Genomic DNA, 19,592 nt, shown 5'->3' with positions numbered 1-19,592 from the left:
CCATAATATGTATACACTCCAACGGACGTGTGTGCCCTGTTAGCACATTTACCAGGAACGTTAGCTGCATCACCTCCCTGGCAATTCCATGCCGTGCTCGAAGCGTCAGCCATTGCTTGGTGACAGTGTGCTTCGATGAGAAGTGGACAGATGATGCATCTCTCTCGCCGTCAGTTATAGGCGGGAATCATACTTAATGTAGTTTTCTGCAAGCGTCAGCGGAGCGTCAGACATCTCTGTCTGGTCTTCTCCCTTCATGCATCCACCAAGTCCACTCCTGGCAGTCTCCAGTAAAAGCCCCCTGTGCTGAAGCGAAAATTGCCGCCGTTTCTATAGATACAGAGTGCCATTGCTTACTGGGAACAGTTAAGGAACCATAGTACAATATCTTGTTGTGAAACTGTCTACTTTTCTCACTTGTGGCCGAGAATACTGAAACCCCCTCACCTTGGGCTGGAAGAATTAAAGATAATGACTGGGATTACATACATTGACTCGTGAAGTAATACAAAATTATTTCACTCTTCATTGTATTTGTTTCTGTACAAAATGTGCGTTCTATTGCTATATTTCTCTCTGTAGGTAAAAATTGGGTATTGAAAGAAAATTCCCGTGAACAGGGGCGTGAAGATATGGTTCCGCTTTTACAGCATTTACACATAGCAGCGTCATGGATCTACGACAATTTTGCTTGTATGTGTAAGGTTAACATATTTAAGCATAGAACTGAAGTCACAACAATTTTCATCTTTTGAAGACGCTTGTGGTTACCCATATGTCAATTCCCATCTCGTGATTGGCACACATTTTTAAAAATTGCCCGTCCCTTGTGGGGATCGAACCCACGACCTTTGGATTAGAAGTCCAACGCGCTATCCTCTGCGCCAAAGAGACGCTGTGCAAGTGACGGTCTCAGATGTGAGAGATTCTGCAAGACATGACCCGTGCTACATGTCTCGCGTTACTTTTCTGATAGGCTTACTTTCATATTTCTCTGAAGCAATTACATCAAAGACTCATTATTTATGTAACAGACACGATACATCGCTCCGAATCGCTCTGTTTACCATGGCTCTACTGATTGAAACACCTGCGTATTGACAGAGTTGCTCTGTACAATCGTAGTAACACAGTCCTGCTATTAGATTCGCTCACGTGCGCTGCTTACAGATAAATGGGAATTGCGCTCTTTAGAACAGCATCCACTCACAACGACACACCTTCCCGGCGATGTTAACTAACTCAAGCCCACCAGTAGTTCTCGACTTGACCAGCGTATCGGAGGACAATTTAAATATGTTTCCCTTCCAGATGTATTGATTGGCAACCTGCATGATCTTTTTGGCCTGAAGCTTGGGAATGGGAAAGAACTGTGCAACATAATACGCCTTGGAGAAGATGTAGGTATTGAGAATCCTGATTTTTTCGATAATGTTCACAGCACGCTATCGACATTCGACAATGGTACCCTGTATCAGATGCGTCACTGACTTCCAATTGGAGGCCGCCATTTTGAGAGGGCACCTATTCAAGGTGATTCCGAGTAGTTTGTGAGATTCCACAACATGCGCCCACGGTATAGTCAAGCTCTCGAAACCTCTGATATCGAGCACTTTACATTTCCGGGCACTTAGTTGTGCTCCAGACACTTCACTATATTGGTCGATCGCCCGTTTAATACGGACCACCTCGTCGTCACTGCATAACAGTACGGCAACATCGTCAGCGTACGCACGGACTATGAATGTGTGACCGGACATTGACACTCCTGACAACTGGTGATAAAGAGACCGAAGGAAGGGTTCCAGTGACAGCACAAAAAGTGACATAGAGAGTGGACTGCCCTGGGGGACACCCCGCTTAATGGATATCGGTTGCGTCAGCTGTCCATTGACTTGTATCCTCGCTGATATACCCGATATCAAATTGCGAAGGACTGTTATCACCCCATCCTCGAGTCCTACTTTGTCCATTATGTGAAAAAGGTATCGGTGGTTCACATGATCAAAAGCTTTATGAAAGTCTAGAAAAAGCAGCGCACATTGCAGGTTGGTGACTGAGGCAATGGAGATGAGGTCCCGTATTTCAGACATCGCAGACATGGCATTCCGTCCTGGCACGCACGCCTGGTGCCGCCGGACAACTTTGTGAATAAGCGGAGACATTCGAGTGTTAACAGCTCTGGCTATAGTTTTGTAGTCAAAATTGAGCAGGGTGAGCGGGCGCAGATTATCAAATCGCTTACACCCTTTGCGTTTGGGAACAAGGACAATTTTACCCTCCTTCATCGCAGCAGGAACAGGCGCCCCAGCAATGATTTCATTTAAAATTTCTGTAAAAGTAACACAAATTACATCCCAATACCGAAGATAGAACTCCTTGGGAAGGCCGTCCAGTCCTGGGGCTTTGTTAGCTGGCGACTTAACAATAAGTTCTAAAGTCTCCTCGACACTAAACGCAGCCAGAAAGTCACGATTATCATCCTCAGTAACAGACGTGTCCATCAACTGGAGTACAGTAGCAGTCAAGCCATCATTGGTTGGGTAGTCCGAGTAGAGGCCGTGATAATACCTCTGGATTGCCGCGACTATGTCAGGTTGCCGAGTGAGAAGCTCCCCGTTATCAGTTGCCAGTTCGTCTATAAATAAGCGTCTACGGTTCGTCTGATGCTTAATAAGATGATACATGGAAGTTGTCTCAGACTGAACAAAAGATTTGACTTTTGACTTGATTTTTAATCCTTCTAGTTGTTTACGTTTGAGACTGAGCATCTTAGCCTTGATTTGCTTTATTTGAGCCGTGTAAATATTATTGACGCCAGATTTGTCGTAGAGCTCCCTTAAAATCGAATAGTAAAATTCGGTGGTCCTCTTTGCATCCCTTGATTGCGTATTACAGTACGAAATCAAAGTCCGACGCAACTTTGGTTTAGCAAAGGACGTCCACCACTCTACTTTCGTACGGTATCGATTGACAGAGCGAAGACAAAAAGTCCAAGTTCGTGTGACAAGTACCTCGAGATCGGCGTCCTGAAGGTGGGAAATGTTGAACATCCAGTGATTTCTGAATCGTTTGGTGGGTTGTCTGTCCAGTTGTATAACGGTGGCGTAGGCACAGTGATCGCTACATGGGACGGGAATGACCTCCGAGTCAACAACATGTACTCCGAGCTGAGAAGACACATATATTCTGTCGGGGCGGCTACTCGAGGTGGAAGTGAAGTACGTAAATTTCACAAGGGTAGGGTGAAGGAGTTCCCACGTATCCTTGAGATTCATTCGTAAAACCAGATCATGAAGCTCCTTACAATAGTTAAAATGCAGCCGCTGATCTTTTTGATGTACAACACAGTTAAAATCTCCTCCTAATATGAGGGCAGTCGGATTTTTACGAAGCAGGTAAATTAGTTCGTCTTTAAAGAACTCGGTCCTTGCGAACCTGTGTCCACTCCCTGAGGGCGCGTAGAGGTTCACGAGCGTGACACCGAATATTTTGCAGCATATGCCACGCCCCGACTCCAGTGTTTCAACGTCCGAGACGGGGATGCCTTCACGCACGAGAATGGCTCTACCAGTGCTAAGTTCGAAGGCAACATTGGTAATACAGTAGAAGCCGGGAATGACCAGATCGGAAACAAGGAATTCCTGCAATAGAAGTATATCAGCGGCAGACTCATATACGAACTGCCTAAAGACTGCAAGTTTCAAATCAGACGTGATCCTGTTAACATTAACACTCAGGAACTTGTACGCTTGTGCCATGGAATTGACGGCGCTACGTTAAATTAACGTGATTATCGTCTCCGGCAAACCAATCCATTCGTGAACCAGCTGGGGGAGAGTGGCCATCACCATCGTTCGCATCCAAGAGGGCGTGCAGTTTGTGTTTGCTGCGTGGTACATTCAAGTTCGGTTGGAATTTCTTTTTGTTCCTCCCGACGCTGGCGACTTTTTCCGCAGAAAGCGGCATCGGAGAATCGACACAGGTCTCCTGTGCAGGTTGCCCTGCTACAGCAACTTGCATGTGCGTCTCGCCGGAGAGTCCTTCCGGAGACGCGCTAAGTTCTTGTTTACCCACACGTTGGGATTGTGTGGAAACACACTCCCGGTCAGGTTGTTGACAAGCAAGGCTGAGATCTCGCTCTGTGTTGACACACTCGTCAGAGAGTTTGTTGTCAGCGTCGCGTGGCTGCGATACGAGTTGGGGACCTGCGCACACACCGTCGACGACGCTGTGGGCAACGTGCTGAGGTTCACTATCGGTTTGTTGGGGAACCGACTCGACAGACGTGGACGGTAAGCAAGAACCAACCTGGGGCGTAGCACTACCGTCATCGGGCGAAGAAGTAGTAACATCAACACTTGATGCTGGTATAGCGTCTTGCGAAAGCTCAATGTCGCCTGCTGGTTGTTTGATATCAAGTGGGGCAGGTGTAACCGGTACTGAGACGCCTTCATCTGAACTACTACTGTCGCACGTTCGACGTCTCTTGGACGTTACCACAGTGACTGGACGGGTGAGAGGGTTCTGATCCCCGCCCTTCGCAAGAGGAATAGCAGGGAACTCGTCTTCAAAAGGTTTTTCATGTACAGTCACAGTATCAGTGGAAAGGGACGGCTCATTACTTGGTAATTGGGTGCCTGTCACTAAATCAGCTAAAGTGAGCCTCTTACGTTGATGGAAACTAGGCTTTAAGACGGTCATTCTTTTAGGGCAATTTTGCCGTAAATGACCACTCTCATTGCAGTTAAAACACGTAGAAGCTTGCCCAGAATATGTAACCTGCACCTTATACCCACAAACAAATACATGGGATGGGATGTTGACTTTAACTTGCATCTCAACCGATCGGATGCCAGAAAAACATTGCAACTTATGCTGCCTGGACCACTTTTCAAGTCTAATGTTACGCACTTCGCCATATGCCGTGAGCACATCTTTTAAGAAACAGTTGTCTACTTCAGGGGGCAGGTTGTAAATACGCACGTTAGAGATCTCGACATCCGCGTTAGTAACTTGGACAGTACTCACAGTGCCATCGCGATGCCGGAACTCGACGCCGCCGCCATGTTTCTGCAAAAGTCGTTCCAGTAAGAGAGGATTCAGGAGCTTCACGAAAAAGCAGTACAAATCCAGGTCGTAGTAGGCAGTGTGAACTTGATCAGTGGTTATGCCTATTGTATCGACGATCCAGTCATGAACTTCCAGTGAACTTGGCTGAACTGATCGTGTAGCCTTGTCAAACTAGAACTGCAGGGTATTTTTCCTTGGAATCGTGGGAACCATCGTGCAAATTAACCCAAATGGGCTAACTGCATACAGCAAACACTGAAAACAATGACCCTAACACACAACCACGCACAATCACGTGAAACAAAAAGCCCAACTACAACGTAAACAAAGCAAGTGACACTGAGCGCTCCGAACGTCCGCACGCTGCCGCGTCTCAAGCGGTAATGCGCCAAAGGGACGCTGTGCAAGTGACGGTCTCAGATGTAAGAGATTCTGCAAGACATGACCCGTGCTACATGTCTCGCGTTACTTTTCTGATAGGCTTACTTTCATATTTCTCTGAAGCAATTACATCAAAGACTCATTATTTATGTAACAGACACGATACATCGCTCCGAATCGCTCTGTTTACCATGGCTCTACTGATTGAAACACCTGCGTATTGACAGAGTTGCTCTGTACAATCGTAGTAACACAGTCCTGCTATTAGATTCGCTCACGTGCGCTGCTTACAGATAAATGGGAAGTGCGCTCTTTAGAACAGCATCCACTCACAAAGTGGTAAACGACACACTGGGAACACTGTACGATTAGTCACATTTTTTGACTTTGGTTGACTGCTGTGTCACAGCCGGTCCCCATCATATGTATACACTCCAACGGACGTGTGTGCCCTGTTAGCACATTTACCAGGAACGTTAGCTGCATCACCTCCCTGGCAATTCCATGCCGTGCTCGAAGCGTCAGCCATTGCTTGGTGACAGTGTGCTTCGATGAGAAGTGGACAGATGATGCATCTCTCTCGCCGTCAGTTATAGGCGGGAATCATACTTAATGTAGTTTTCTGCAAGCGTCAGCGGAGCGTCAGACATCTCTGTCTGGTCTTCTCCCTTCATGCATCCACCAAGTCCACTCCTGGCAGTCTCCAGTAAAGGCCCCCTGTGCTGAAGCGAAAATTGCCGCCGTTTCTATAGATACAGAGTGCCATTGCTTACTGGGAACAGTTAAGGAACCATAGTACAATATCTTGTTGTGAAACTGTCTACTTTTCTCACTTGTGGCCGAGAAAACTGAAACCCTTTCACCTTGGGCTGGAAGAATTAAAGATCATGACTGGAATTACATACATTGACTCGTGAAGTAATACAAAATTATTTCACTCTTCATTGTATTAGTTTCTGTACAAAATGTGCGATCTATTGCTATATTTCTATCTGTAGGCAAAAATTGGGTATTGAAAGAAAATTCCCGTGAACAGGGGCGTGAAGATATGGTTCCGCTTTTACACATAGCAGCGTCATGGATCTACGAGAATTTTGCTTGTATGTGTAAGGTTAACATATTTAAGCATAGAACTGAAGTCACAACAATTTTCACCTTTTGAAGACGCTTGTGGTTACCCATATGTCAATTCCCATCTCGTGATTCGCACACATTTTTAAAAATTGCCCGTCCCTTGTGGGGATCGAACCCACGACCTTTGCATTGGAAGTCCAACGCGCTATCCTCTGCGCCAAAGGGACGCTTTGCAAGTGACGGTCTCAGATGTAAGAGATTCTGCAAGACATGACCCGTGCTACATGTCTCGCATTACTTTTCTGATAGGCTTACTTTCATATTTCTCTGAAACAATTAAATCTAAGACTCATTATTTATGTAACAGACACGATACATCGCTCCGAATCGCTCTGTTTACCATGGCTCTACTGATTGAAACACCTGCGTATTGACAGAGATGCTTCTTACAATCGTAGTAACACAGTCCTGCTATTAGATTCGCTCACGTGCGCTGCTTACAGATAAATGGGAATTGCGCTCTTTAGAACAGCATCCACTCACAAAGTGGTAAACGACACACTGGGAACACTGTACGATTAGTCACATTTTTTGACTTTGGTTGACTGCTGTGTCACAGCCGGTCCCCATCATATGTATACACTCCAACGGACGTGTGTGCCTTGTTAGCACATTTACCAGGAACGTTAGCTGCATCACCTACCTGGCAATTCCATGCCGTGCTCGAAGCGTCAGCCAGGCGCGTAATGGGGCCCCTTAGGGATATGGCAGCAAGGGAGGGGAAGAAAACCAAAGTGCACTCCGTGTGCATACCGGGGGGAGTCATTCCAGATGTGGAAAGGGTCCTTCCGGATGCCATGAAGGGTACAGGGTGCACCCATCTGCGGGTGGTCGCTCATGTCGGCACCAATGATGTGTGTCGCTATGGATCGGAGGAAATCCTCTCTGGCTTCCGGCGGCTATCTGATTTGGTGAAGACTGCCAGTCTCGCTAGCGGGATGAAAGCAGAGCTCACCATCTGCAGCATCGTCGACAGGACTGACTGCGGACCTTTGGTACAGAGCCGAGTGGAGGGTCTGAATCAGAGGTTGAGACGGTTCTGCGACCATGTGGGCTGCAGATTCCTCGACTTGCGCCATAGGGTGGTGGGGTTTCGGGTTCCGCTGGATAGGTCAGGAGTCCACTACACGCAACAAGCGGCTACACGGGTAGCAGGGGTTGTGTGGCGTGGGCTGGGCGGTTTTTTAGGTTAGATGGCCTCGGGCAAGTGCAGAAAGGGCAACAGCCTCAACGGGTGCGGGGCAAAGTCAGGACATGCGGGGACCAAGCAGCAATCGGTATTGTAATTGTAAACTGTCGAAGCTGCGTTGGTAAAGTACCGGAACTTCAAGCGCTGATAGAAAGCACCGAAGCTGAAATCGTTATAGGTACAGAAAGCTGGCTGAAGCCAGAGATAAATTCTGCCGAAATTTTTACAAAGGCACAGACGGTGTTTAGAAAGGATAGATTGCATGCAACCGGTGGCGGAGTGTTCGTCGCTGTTAGTAGTAGTTTATCCTGTAGTGAAGTAGAAGTGGATAGTTCCTGTGAATTATTATGGGTGGAGGTTACACTCAACAACCGAGCAAGGTTAATAATTGGCTCCTTTTACCGACCCCCCGACTCAGCAGCATTAGTGGCAGAACAACTGAGAGAAAATTTGGAATACATTTCACATAAATTTTCTCAGCATGTTATGGTCTTAGGTGGAGATTTCAATTTACCAGATATAGACTGGGACACTCAGATGTTTAGGACGGGTGGTAGGGATAGAGCATCGAGTGACATTATACTGAGTGCACTATCCGAAAATTACCTCGAGCAATTAAACAGAGAACCGACTCGTGGAGATAACATCTTGGACCTACTGATAACAAACAGACCCGAACTTTTCGACTCTGTAAGTGCAGAACAGGGAATCAGTGATCATAAGGCCGTTGCAGCATCCCTGAATATGGAAGTTAATAGGAATATAAAAAAAGGGAGGAAGGTTTATCTGTTTAGCAAGAGTAATAGAAGGCAGATTTCAGACTACCTAACAGATCAAAACGAAAATTTCTGTTCCGACACTGACAATGTTGAGTGTTTATGGAAAAAGTTCAAGGCAACCGTTAAATGCGTTTTAGACAGGTACGTGCCGAGCAAAACTGTGAGGGACGGGAAAAACCCACCGTGGTACAACAACAAAGTTAGGAAACTACTGCGAAAGCAAAGAGAGCTTCACTCCAAGTTTAAACGCAGCCAAAACCTCTCAGACAAACAGAAGCTAAACGATGTCAAAGTTAGCGTAAGGAGGGCTATGCGTGAAGCGTTCAGTGAATTCGAAAGTAAAATACTAGGTACCGACTTGACAGAAAATCCTAGGAAGTTCTGGTCTTACGTTAAATCAGTAAGTGGCTCGAAACATCATGTCCAGACACTCTGGGATGATGATGGCATTGAAACAGAGGATGACAAGCGTAAAGCTGAAATACTAAACACCTTTTTCCAAAGCTGTTTCACAGAGGAAGACCGCACTGCAGTTCCTTCTCTAAATCCTCGCACCAACGAAAAAATGGCTGACATTGAAATAAGTGTCCAAGGAATAGAAAAGCAACTGGAATCACTCAACAGAGGAAAGTCCACTGGACCTGACGGGATACCAATTCGATTCTACACAGAGTACGCGAAAGAACTTGCCCCCCTTCTAACAGCCGTGTACCGCAAGTCTCTAGAGGAACGGAAGGTTCCAAATGATTGGAAAAGAGCACAGGTAGTCCCAGTCTTCAAGAAGGGTCGTCGAGCAGATGCGCAAAACTATAGACCTATCTCTCTGACGTCGATCTGTTGTAGAATTTTAGAACATGTCTTTTGCTCGAGTATCATGTCGTTTTTGGAAACTCAGAATCTACTATGTAGGAATCAACATGGATTCCGGAAACAGCGATCGTGTGAAACCCAACTCGCATTATTTGTTCATGAAACCCAGAAAATATTAGATACAGGCTCCCAGGTAGATGCCATTTTCCTTGACTTCCGGAAGGCGTTCGATACAGTTCCGCACTGTCGCCTGATAAACAAAGTAAGAGCCTACGGAATATCAGACCAGCTGTGTGGCTGGATTGAAGAGTTTTTAGCAAACAGAACACAGCATGTTGTTCTCAATGGAGAGACATCTACAGACGTTAAAGTAACCTCTGGCGTGCCACAGGGGAGTGTTATGGGACCATTGCTTTTCACAATATATATAAATGACCTAGTAGATAGTGTCGGAAGTTCCATGCGGCTTTTCGCGGATGATGCTGTAGTATACAGAGAAGTTGCAGCATTAGAAAATTGTAGCGAAATGCAGGAAGATCTGCAGCGGATAGGCACTTGGTGCAGGGAGTGGCAACTGACCCTTAACATAGACAAATGTAATGTATTGCGAATACATAGAAAGAAGGATCCTTTATTGTATGATTATATGATAGCGGAACAAACACTGGTAGCAGTTACTTCTGTAAAATATCTGGGAGTATGCGTGCGGAACGATTTGAAGTGGAATGATCATATAAAATTAATTGTTGGTAAGGCGGGTACCAGGTTGAGATTCATTGGGAGAGTCCTTAGAAAATGTAGTCCATCAACAAAGGAGGTGGCTTACAAAACACTCGTTCGACCTATACTTGAGTATTGCTCATCAGTGTGGGATCCGTACCAGATCGGGTTGACGGAGGAGATAGAGAAGATCCAAAGAAGAGCGGCGCGTTTCGTCACAGGGTTATTTGGTAACCGTGATAGCGTTACGGAGATGTTTAACAAACTCAAGTGGCAGACTCTGCAAGAGAGGCGCTCTGCATCGCGGTGTAGCTTGCTCGCCAGGTTTCGAGAGGGTGCGTTTCTGGATGAGGTATCGAATATATTGCTTCCCCCTACTTATACCTCCCGAGGAGATCACGAATGTAAAATTAGAGAGATTAGAGCGCGCACAGAGGCTTTCAGACAGTCGTTCTTCCCGCGAACCATACGCGACTGGAACAGGAAAGGGAGATAATGACAGTGGCACGTAAAGTGCCCTCCGCCACACACCGTTGGGTGGCTTGCGGAGTATAAATGTAGATGTAGATGTAGATGCTTGGTGACAGTGTGCTTCGATGAGAAGTGGACAGATGCATCTCTCTCGCCGTCAGTTATAGGCGGGAATCATACTTAATGTAGTTTTCTGCAAGCGTCAGCGGAGCGTCAGACATCTGTGTCTGGTCTTCTCCCTTCATGCATCCACCAAGTCCACTCCTGGCAGTCTCCAGTAAAAGCCCCCTGTGCTGAAGCGAAAATTGCCGCCGTTTCTATAGATACAGAGTGCCATTGCTTACTGGGAACAGTTAAGGAACCATAGTACAATATCTTGTTGTGAAACTGTCTACTTTTCTCACTTGTGGCCGAGAAAACTGAAACCCTCTCACCTTGGGCTGGAAGAATTAAAGATCATGACTGGGATTACATACATTGACTCGTGAAGTAATACAAAATTATTTCACTCTTCATTGTATTTGTTTCTGTACAAAATGTGCGTTCTATTGCTATATTTCTATGTGTAGGTAAAAATTGGGTATTGAAAGAAAATTCCCGTGAACAGGGGCGTGAAGATATGGTTCCGCTTTTACACATAGCAGCGTCATGGATCTACGAGAATTTTGCTTGTATGTGTAAGGTTAACATATTTAAGCATAGAACTGAAGTCACAACAATTTTCACCTTTTGAAGACGCTTGTGGTTACCCATATGTCAATTCCCATCTCGTGATTGGCACACATTTTTAAAAATTGCCCGTCCCTTGTGGGGATCGAACCCACGACCTTTGGATTAGAAGTCCAACGCGCTATCCTCTGCGCCAAAGGGACGCTTTGCAAGTGACGGTCTCAGATGTAAGAGATTCTGCAAGACATGACCCGTGCTACATGTCTCGCATTACATTTCTGATAGGCTTACTTTCATATTTCTCTGAAACAATTAAATCTAAGACTCATTATTTATGTAACAGACACGATACATCGCTCCGAATCGCTCTGTTTACCATGGCTCTACTGATTGAAACACCTGCGTATTGACAGAGATGCTTCTTACAATCGTAGTAACACAGTCCTGCTATTAGATTCGCTCACGTGCGCTGCTTACAGATAAATGGGAATTGCGCTCTTTAGAACAGCATCCACTCAAAGAAGTGGTAAACGACACACTGGGAACACTGTACGATTAGTCACATTTTTTGACTTTGGTTGACTGCTGTGTCACAGCCGGTCCCCATCATATGTATACACTCCAACGGACGTGTGTGCCCAGTTAGCACATTTACCAGGAACGTTAGCTGTATCACCTCCCTGGCAATTCCATGCCGTGCTCGAAGCGTCAGCCATTGCTTGGTGACAGTGTGCTTCGATGAGAAGTGGACAGATGATGCATCTCTCTCGCCGTCAGTTATAGGCGGGAATCATACTTAATGTAGTTTTCTGCAAGCGTCAGCGGAGCGTCAGACATCTCTGTCTGGTCTTCTCCCTTCATGCATCCACCACGTCCACTCCTGGCAGTCTCCAGTAAAAGCCCCCTGTGCTGAAGCGAAAATTGCCGCCGTTTCTATAGATACAGAGTGCCATTGCTTACTGGGAACAGTTAAGGAACCATAGTACAATATCTTGTTGTGAAACTGTCTACTTTTCTCACTTGTGGCCGAGAAAACTGAAACCCTCTCACCTTGGGCTGGAAGAATTAAAGATCATGACTGGGATTACATACATTGACTCGTGAAGTAATACAAAATTATTTCACTCTTCATTGTATTTGTTTCTGTACAAAATGTGCGTTCTATTGCTATATTTCTATGTGTAGGTAAAAATTGGGTATTGAAAGAAAATTCCCGTGAACAGGGGCGTGAAGATATGGTTCCGCTTTTACACATAGCAGCGTCATGGATCTACGAGAATTTTGCTTGTATGTGTAAGGTTAACATATTTAAGCATAGAACTGAAGTCACAACAATTTTCACCTTTTGAAGACGCTTGTGGTTACCCATATGTCAATTCCCATCTCGTGATTGGCACACATTTTTAAAAGTTGCCCGTCCCTTGTGGGGATCGAACCCACGACCTTTGGATCAGAAGTTCAACGCGCTATCCTCTGCGCCAAATGGACGCTTTGCAAGTGACGGTCTCAGATGTAAGAGATTCTCCAAGACATGAACCGTGCTACATGTCTCGCATTACGTTTCTGATAGGCTTACTTTCATATTTCTCTGAAACAATTAAATCTAAGACTCATTATTTATGTAACAGACACGATACATCGCTCCGAATCGCTCTGTTTACCATGGCTCTACCGATTGAAACACCTGCGTATTGACAGAGTTGCTTCTTACAATCGTAGTAACACAGTCCTGCTATTAGATTCGCTCACGTGCGCTGCTTACAGATAAATGGGAATTGCGCTCTTTAGAACAGCATCCACTCACAAAGTGGTAAACGACACACTGGGAACACTGTACGATTAGTCACATTTTTTGACTTTGGTTGACTGCTGTGTCACAGCCGGTCCTCATCATATGTGTACACTCCAACGGACGTGTGTGCCTTGTTAGCACATTTACCAGGAACGTTAGCTGCATCACCTACCTGGCAATTTCATGCCGTGCTCGAAGCGTCAGTCATTGCTTGGTGACAGTGTGCTTCGATGAGAAGTGGACAGATGATGCATCTCTCTCGCCGTCAGTTATAGGCGGGAATCATACTTAATGTAGTTTTCTGCAAGCGTCAGCGGAGCGTCAGACATCTCTGTCTGGTCTTCTCCCTTCATGCATCCACCAAGTCCACTCCTGGCAGTCTCCAGTAAAAGCCCCCTGTGCTGAAGCGAAAATTGCCGCCGTTTCTATAGATACAGAGTGCCATTGCTTACTGGGAACAGTTAAGGAACCATAGTACAATGTCTTGTTGTGAAACTGTCTACTTTTCTCACTTGTGGCCGAGAAAACTGAAACCCTCTCACCTTGGGCTGGAAGAATTAAAGATCATGACTGGGATTACATACATTGACTCGTGAAGTAATACAAAATTATTTCACTCTTCATTGTATTTGTTTCTGTACAAAATGTGCGTTCTATTGCTATATTTCTATGTGTAGGTAAAAATTGGGTATTGAAAGAAAATTCCCGTGAACAGGAGCGTGAAGATATGGATCCGCTTTTACAGTATTTACACATAGCAGCGTCATGGATCTACGAGAATTTTGCTTGTATGTGTATCTCGTGATTGGCACACATTTTTAAAAATTGCCCGTCCCTTGTGGGGATCGAACCCACGACCTTTGGATTAGAAGTCCAACGCGCTATCCTCTGCGCCAAAGTGACGCTGTGCAAGTAACGGTCTCAGATGTAAGAGATTCTGGAGATTCTGCAAGACATGACCCGTGCTACATGTCTCGCGTTACTTTTCTGATAGGCTTACTTTCATATTTCTCTGAAGCAATTACATCAAAGACTCATTATTTATGTAACAGACACGATACATCGCTCCGAATCGCTCTGTTTACCATGGCTCTACTGATTGAAACACCTGCGTATTGACAGAGTTGCTCTGTACAATCGTAGTAACACAGTCCTGCTATTAGATTCGCTCACGTGCGCTGCTTACAGATAAATGGGAATTGCGCTCTTTAGAACAGCATCCACTCACAAAGTGGTAAACGACACACTGGGAACACTGTACGATTAGTCACATTTTTTGACTTTGGTTGACTGCTGTGTCACAGCCGGTCCCCATCATATGTATACACTCCAACGGACGTGTGTGCCCTGTTAGCACATTTACCAGGAACGTTAGCTGCATCACCTCCCTGGCAATTCCATGCCGTGCTCGAAGCGTCAGCCATTGCTTGGTGACAGTGTGCTTCGATGAGAAGTGGACAGATGCATCTCTCTCGCCGTCAGTTATAGGCGGTAATCATACTTAATGTAGTTTTCTGCAAGCGTCAGCGGAGCGTCAGACATCTCTGTCTGGTCTTCTCCCTTCATGCATCCACCAAGTCCACTCCTGGCAGTCTCCAGTAAAAGCCCCCTGTGCTGAAGCGAAAATTGCCGCCGTTTCCATAGATACAGAGTGCCATTGCTTACTGGGAACAGTTAAGGAACCATAGTACAATATCTTCTTGTGAAACACTCTTCATTGTATTTGTTTCTGTACAAAATGTGCGTTCTATTGCTATATTTCTATCTGTAGGTAAAAATTGGGTATTGAAAGAAAATTCCCGTGAACAGGGGCGTGAAGATATGGTTCCGCTTTTACACATAGCAGCGTCATGGATCTACGAGAATTTTGCTTGTATGTGTAAGGTTAACATATTTAAGCATAGAACTGAAGTCACAACAATTTTCACATTTTGAAGACGCTTGTGGTTACCCATATGTCAATTCCCATCTCGTGATTGGCACACATCTTTAAAAATTGCCCGTCCCTTGTGGGGATCGAACCCACGACCTTTGGATTAGAAGTCCAACGCGCTATCATCTGCGCCAAAAGGACGCTGTGTAAGTGACGGTCTCAGATGTAAGAGATTCTGCAAGACATGACCCGTGCTACATGTCTCGCGTTACTTTTCTGATAGGCTTACTTTCATATTTCTCTGAAGCAATTACATCAAAGACTCATTATTTATGTAACAGACACGATACATCGCTCCGAATCGCTCTGTTTACCATGGCTCTACTGATTGAAACACCTGCGTATTGACAGAGTTGCTCTGTACAATCGTAGTAACACAGTCCTGCTATTAGATTCGCTCACGTGCGCTGCTTACAGATAAATGGGAATTGCGCTCTTTAGAACAACATCCACTCACAAAGTGGTAAACGACACACTGGGAACACTGTACGATTAGTCACATTTTTTGACTTTGGTTGACTGCTGTGTCACAGCCGGTCCCCATCATATGTATACACTCCAACGGACGTGTGTGCCTTGTTAGCACATTTAGCAGGAACGTTAGCTGCATCACCTTCCTGGCAATTCCATGCCGTGCTCGAAGCGTCAGCCATTGCTTGGTGACAGTGTGCTTCGATGAGAAGTGGACAGATGCATCTCTCTCGCCGTCAGTTATAGGCGGGAATCATACTTAATGTAGTTTTCTGCAAGCGTCAGCGGAGCGTCAGACATCTGTGTCTGGTCTTCTCCCTTCATGCATCCACCAAGTCCACTCCTGGCAGTCTCCAGTAAAAGCCCCCTGTGCTGAAGCGAAAATTGCCGCCGTTTCTATAGATACAGAGTGCCATTGCTTACTGGGAACAGTTAAGGAACCATAGTACAATATCTTGTTGTGAAACTGTCTACTTTTCTCACTTGTGGCCGAGAAAACTGAAACCCTCTCACCTTGGGCTGGAAGAATTAAAGATCATGACTGGGATTACATACATTGACTCGTGAAGTAATACAAAATTATTTCACTCTTCATTGTATTTGTTTCTGTACAAAATGTGCGTTCTATTGCTATATTTCTATGTGTAGGTAAAAATTGGGTATTGAAAGAAAATCCCGTGAACAGGAGCGTGAAGATATGGTTCCGCTTTTACAGTATTTACACATAGCAGCGTCATGGATCTACGAGAATTTTGCTTGTATGTGTAAGGTTAACATATTTAAGCATAGAACTGAAGTCACAACAATTTTCACCTTTTGAAGACGCTTGTGGTTACCCATATGTCAATTCCCATCTCGTGATTGGCACACATTTTTAAAAATTGCCCGTCCCTTGTGGGGATCGAACCCACGACCTTTGGATTAGAAGTCCAACGCGCTATCCTATGCGCCAAAGGGACGCTGTGCAAGTGACGGTCTCAGATGTAAGAGATTCTGCAAGACATGACCCGTGCTACATGTCTCGCGTTACTTTTCTGATAGGCTTACTTTCATATTTCTCTGAAGCAATTACATCAAAGACTCATTATTTATGTAACAAACACGATACATCGCTCCGAATCGCTCTGTTTACCATGGCTCTACTGATTGAAACACCTGCGTATTGACAGAGTTGCTCTGTACAATCGTAGTAACACAGTCCTGCTATTAGATTCGCTCACGTGCGCTGCTTACAGATAAATGGGAATTGCGCTCTTTAGAACAGCATCCACTCACAAAGTGGTAAACGACACACTGGGAACACTGTACGATTAGTCACATTTTTTGACTTTGGTTGACTGCTGTGTCACAGCCGGTCCCCATCATATGTATACACTCCAACGGACGTGTGTGCCTTGTTAGCACATTTACCAGGAACGTTAGCTGCATCACCTCCCTGGCAATTCCATGCCGTGCTCGAAGCGTCAGCCATTGCTTGGTGACAGTGTGCTTCGATGAGAAGTGGACAGATGCATCTCTCTCGCCGTCAGTTATAGGCGGGAATCATACTTAATGTAGTTTTTTGCAAGCGTCAGCGGAGCGTCAGACATCTCTGTCTGGTCTTCTCCCTTCATGCATCCACCAAGTCCACTCCTGGCAGTCTCCAGTAAAAGCCCCCTGTGCTGAAGCGAAAATTGCCACCGTTTCTATAGATACAGAGTGCCATTGCTTACTGGGAACAGTTAAGGAACCATAGTACAATATCTTGTTGTGAAACTGTCTACTTTTCTCACTTGTGGCCGAGAAAACTGAAACCCTCTCACCTTGGGCTGGAAGAATTAAAGATCATGACTGGGATTACATACATTGACTCGTGAAGTAATACAAAATTATTTCACTCTTCATTGTATTTGTTTCTGTACAAAATGTGCGTTCTATTGCTATATTTCTATCTGTAGGTAAAAGTTGGGTATTGAAAGAAAATTCCCGTGAACAGGGGCGTGAAGATATGGTTCCGCTTTTACACATAGCAGCGTCATGGATCTACGAGAATTTTGCTTGTATGTGTAAGGTTAACATATTTAAGCATAGAACTGAAGTCACAACAATTTTCACCTTTTGAAGACGCTTGTGGTTACCCATATGTCAATTCCCATCTCGTGATTGGCACACATTTTTAAAAATTGCCCATCCCTTGTGGGGATCGAACCCACGACCTTTGGATCAGAAGTCCAACGCGCTATCCTCTGCGCCAAAGAGACGCTTTGCAAGTGACGGTCTCAGATGTAAGAGATTCTGCAAGACATGACCCGTGCTACATGTCTCGCATTACTTTTCTGATAGGCTTACTTTCATATTTCTCTGAAACAATTACATCAAAGACTCATTATTTATGTAACAGACACGATACATCGCTCCGAATCGCTCTGTTTACCATGGCTCTACTGATTGAAACACCTGCGTATTGACAGAGATGCTTCTTACAATCGTAGTAACACAGTCCTGCTATTAGATTCGCTCACGTGCGCTGCTTACAGATAAATGGGAATTGCGCTCTTTAGAACAGCATCCACTCACAAAGTGGTAAACGACACACTGGGAACACTGTACGATTAGTCACATTTTTTGACTTTGGTTGACTGCTGTGTCACAGCCGGTCCCCATCATATGTATACACTCCAACGGACGTGTGTGCCTTGTTAGCACATTTACCAGGAACGTTAGCTGCATCACCTCCCTGGCAATTCCATGCCGTGCTCGAAGCGTCAGTCATTGCTTGGTCACAGTGTGCTTCGATGAGAAGTGGACAGATGATGCATCTCTCTCGCCGTCAGTTATAGGCGGGAATCATACTTAATGTAGTTTTCTGCAAGCGTCAGCGGAGCGTCAGACACCTCTGTCTGGTCTTCTCCCTTCATGCATCCACCAAGTCCACTCCTGGCAGTCTCCAGTAAAAGCCCCCTGTGCTGAAGCGAAAATTGCCGCCGTTTCTATAGATACAGAGTGCCATTGCTTACTGGGAACAGTTAAGGAACCATAGTACAATGTCTTGTTGTGAAACTGTCTACTTTTCTCACTTGTGGCCGAAAAAACTGAAACCCTCTCACCTTGGGCTGGAAGAATTAAAGATCATGACTGGGATTACATACATTGACTCGTGAAGTAATACAAAATTATTTCACTCTTCATTGTATTTGTTTCTGTACAAAATGTGCGTTCTATTGCTATATTTCTATGTGTAGGTAAAAATTGGGTATTGAAAGAAAATTCCCGTGAACAGGAGCGTGAAGATATGGTTCCGCTTTTACAGTATTTACACATAGCAGCGTCATGGATCTACGAGAATTTTGCTTGTATGTGTAAGGTTAACATATTTAAGCATAGAACTGAAGTCACAACAATTTTCACCTTTTGAAGACGCTTGTGGTTACCCATATGTCAATTCCCATCTCGTGATTGGCACACATTTTTAAAAATTGCCCGTCCTTTGTGGGGATCGAACCCACGACCTTTGGATTAGAAGTCCAACGCGCTATCCTCTGCGCCAAAGGGACGCTGTGCAAGTGACGGTCTCAGATGTAAGAGATTCTGCAAGACATGACCCGTGCTACATGTCTCGCGTTACTTTTCTGATAGGCTTACTTTCATATTTCTCTGAAGCAATTACATCAAAGACTCATTATTTATGTAACAGACACGATACATCGCTCCGAATCGCTCTGTTTACCATGGCTCTACTGATTGAAACACCTGCGTATTGACAGAGTTGCTCTGTACAATCGTAGTAACACAGTCCTGCTATTAGATTCGCTCACGTGCGCTGCTTACAGATAAATGGGAATTGCGCTCTTTAGAACAGCATCCACTCACAAAGTGGTAAACGACACACTGGGAACACTGTACGATTAGTCACATTTTTTGACTTTGGTTGACTGCTGTGTCACAGCCGGTCCCCATCATATGTATACACTCCAACGGACGTGTGTGCCCTGTTAGCACATTTACCAGGAACGTTAGCTGCATCACCTCCCTGGCAATTCCATGCCGTGCTCGAAGCGTCAGCCATTGCTTGGTGACAGTGTGCTTCGATGAGAAGTGGACAGATGCATCTCTCTCGCCGTCAGTTATAGGCGGGAATCATACTTAATGTAGTTTTCTGCAAGCGTCAGCGGAGCGTCAGACATCTCTGTC

The 19,592-nt window shown here is 45.2% G+C and overlaps 9 non-coding genes across 9 annotated transcripts; all 9 read right to left on the bottom strand.

Annotated features, from left to right (window-relative positions):
• Positions 1 to 821: 821 nt before the first annotated feature.
• Positions 822 to 894, bottom strand: Trnar-ucu (transfer RNA arginine (anticodon UCU)). Its single transcript has one exon. It is a non-coding gene; the product is annotated as a tRNA-Arg (tRNA).
• A 5,788-nt stretch (positions 895 to 6,682) lies between these two features.
• On the bottom strand, positions 6,683 to 6,755 carry Trnag-ucc (transfer RNA glycine (anticodon UCC)). The gene has a single exon. It is a non-coding gene; the product is annotated as a tRNA-Gly (tRNA).
• A 4,601-nt stretch (positions 6,756 to 11,356) lies between these two features.
• On the bottom strand, positions 11,357 to 11,429 carry Trnar-ucu (transfer RNA arginine (anticodon UCU)). Its single transcript has one exon. It is a non-coding gene; the product is annotated as a tRNA-Arg (tRNA).
• A 1,212-nt stretch (positions 11,430 to 12,641) lies between these two features.
• Positions 12,642 to 12,714, bottom strand: Trnar-ucu (transfer RNA arginine (anticodon UCU)). The gene has a single exon. It is a non-coding gene; the product is annotated as a tRNA-Arg (tRNA).
• A 1,134-nt stretch (positions 12,715 to 13,848) lies between these two features.
• Positions 13,849 to 13,921, bottom strand: Trnar-ucu (transfer RNA arginine (anticodon UCU)). Its single transcript has one exon. It is a non-coding gene; the product is annotated as a tRNA-Arg (tRNA).
• A 1,098-nt stretch (positions 13,922 to 15,019) lies between these two features.
• Positions 15,020 to 15,092, bottom strand: Trnar-ucu (transfer RNA arginine (anticodon UCU)). Its single transcript has one exon. It is a non-coding gene; the product is annotated as a tRNA-Arg (tRNA).
• Positions 15,093 to 16,308: 1,216 nt separating this feature from the next.
• Trnar-ucu (transfer RNA arginine (anticodon UCU)) lies at positions 16,309 to 16,381 on the bottom strand. The gene has a single exon. It is a non-coding gene; the product is annotated as a tRNA-Arg (tRNA).
• A 1,208-nt stretch (positions 16,382 to 17,589) lies between these two features.
• Trnar-ucu (transfer RNA arginine (anticodon UCU)) lies at positions 17,590 to 17,662 on the bottom strand. The gene has a single exon. It is a non-coding gene; the product is annotated as a tRNA-Arg (tRNA).
• A 1,220-nt stretch (positions 17,663 to 18,882) lies between these two features.
• Trnar-ucu (transfer RNA arginine (anticodon UCU)) lies at positions 18,883 to 18,955 on the bottom strand. Its single transcript has one exon. It is a non-coding gene; the product is annotated as a tRNA-Arg (tRNA).
• Positions 18,956 to 19,592: the final 637 nt, after the last annotated feature.

The sequence above is a fragment of the Schistocerca cancellata genome, unplaced genomic scaffold, assembly GCF_023864275.1.
Source record: "Schistocerca cancellata isolate TAMUIC-IGC-003103 unplaced genomic scaffold, iqSchCanc2.1 HiC_scaffold_426, whole genome shotgun sequence".
Classification (NCBI taxonomy): Eukaryota; Metazoa; Arthropoda; class Insecta; order Orthoptera; family Acrididae; genus Schistocerca; species Schistocerca cancellata.
This window is presented reverse-complemented; position numbering and strand designations above follow the sequence as displayed.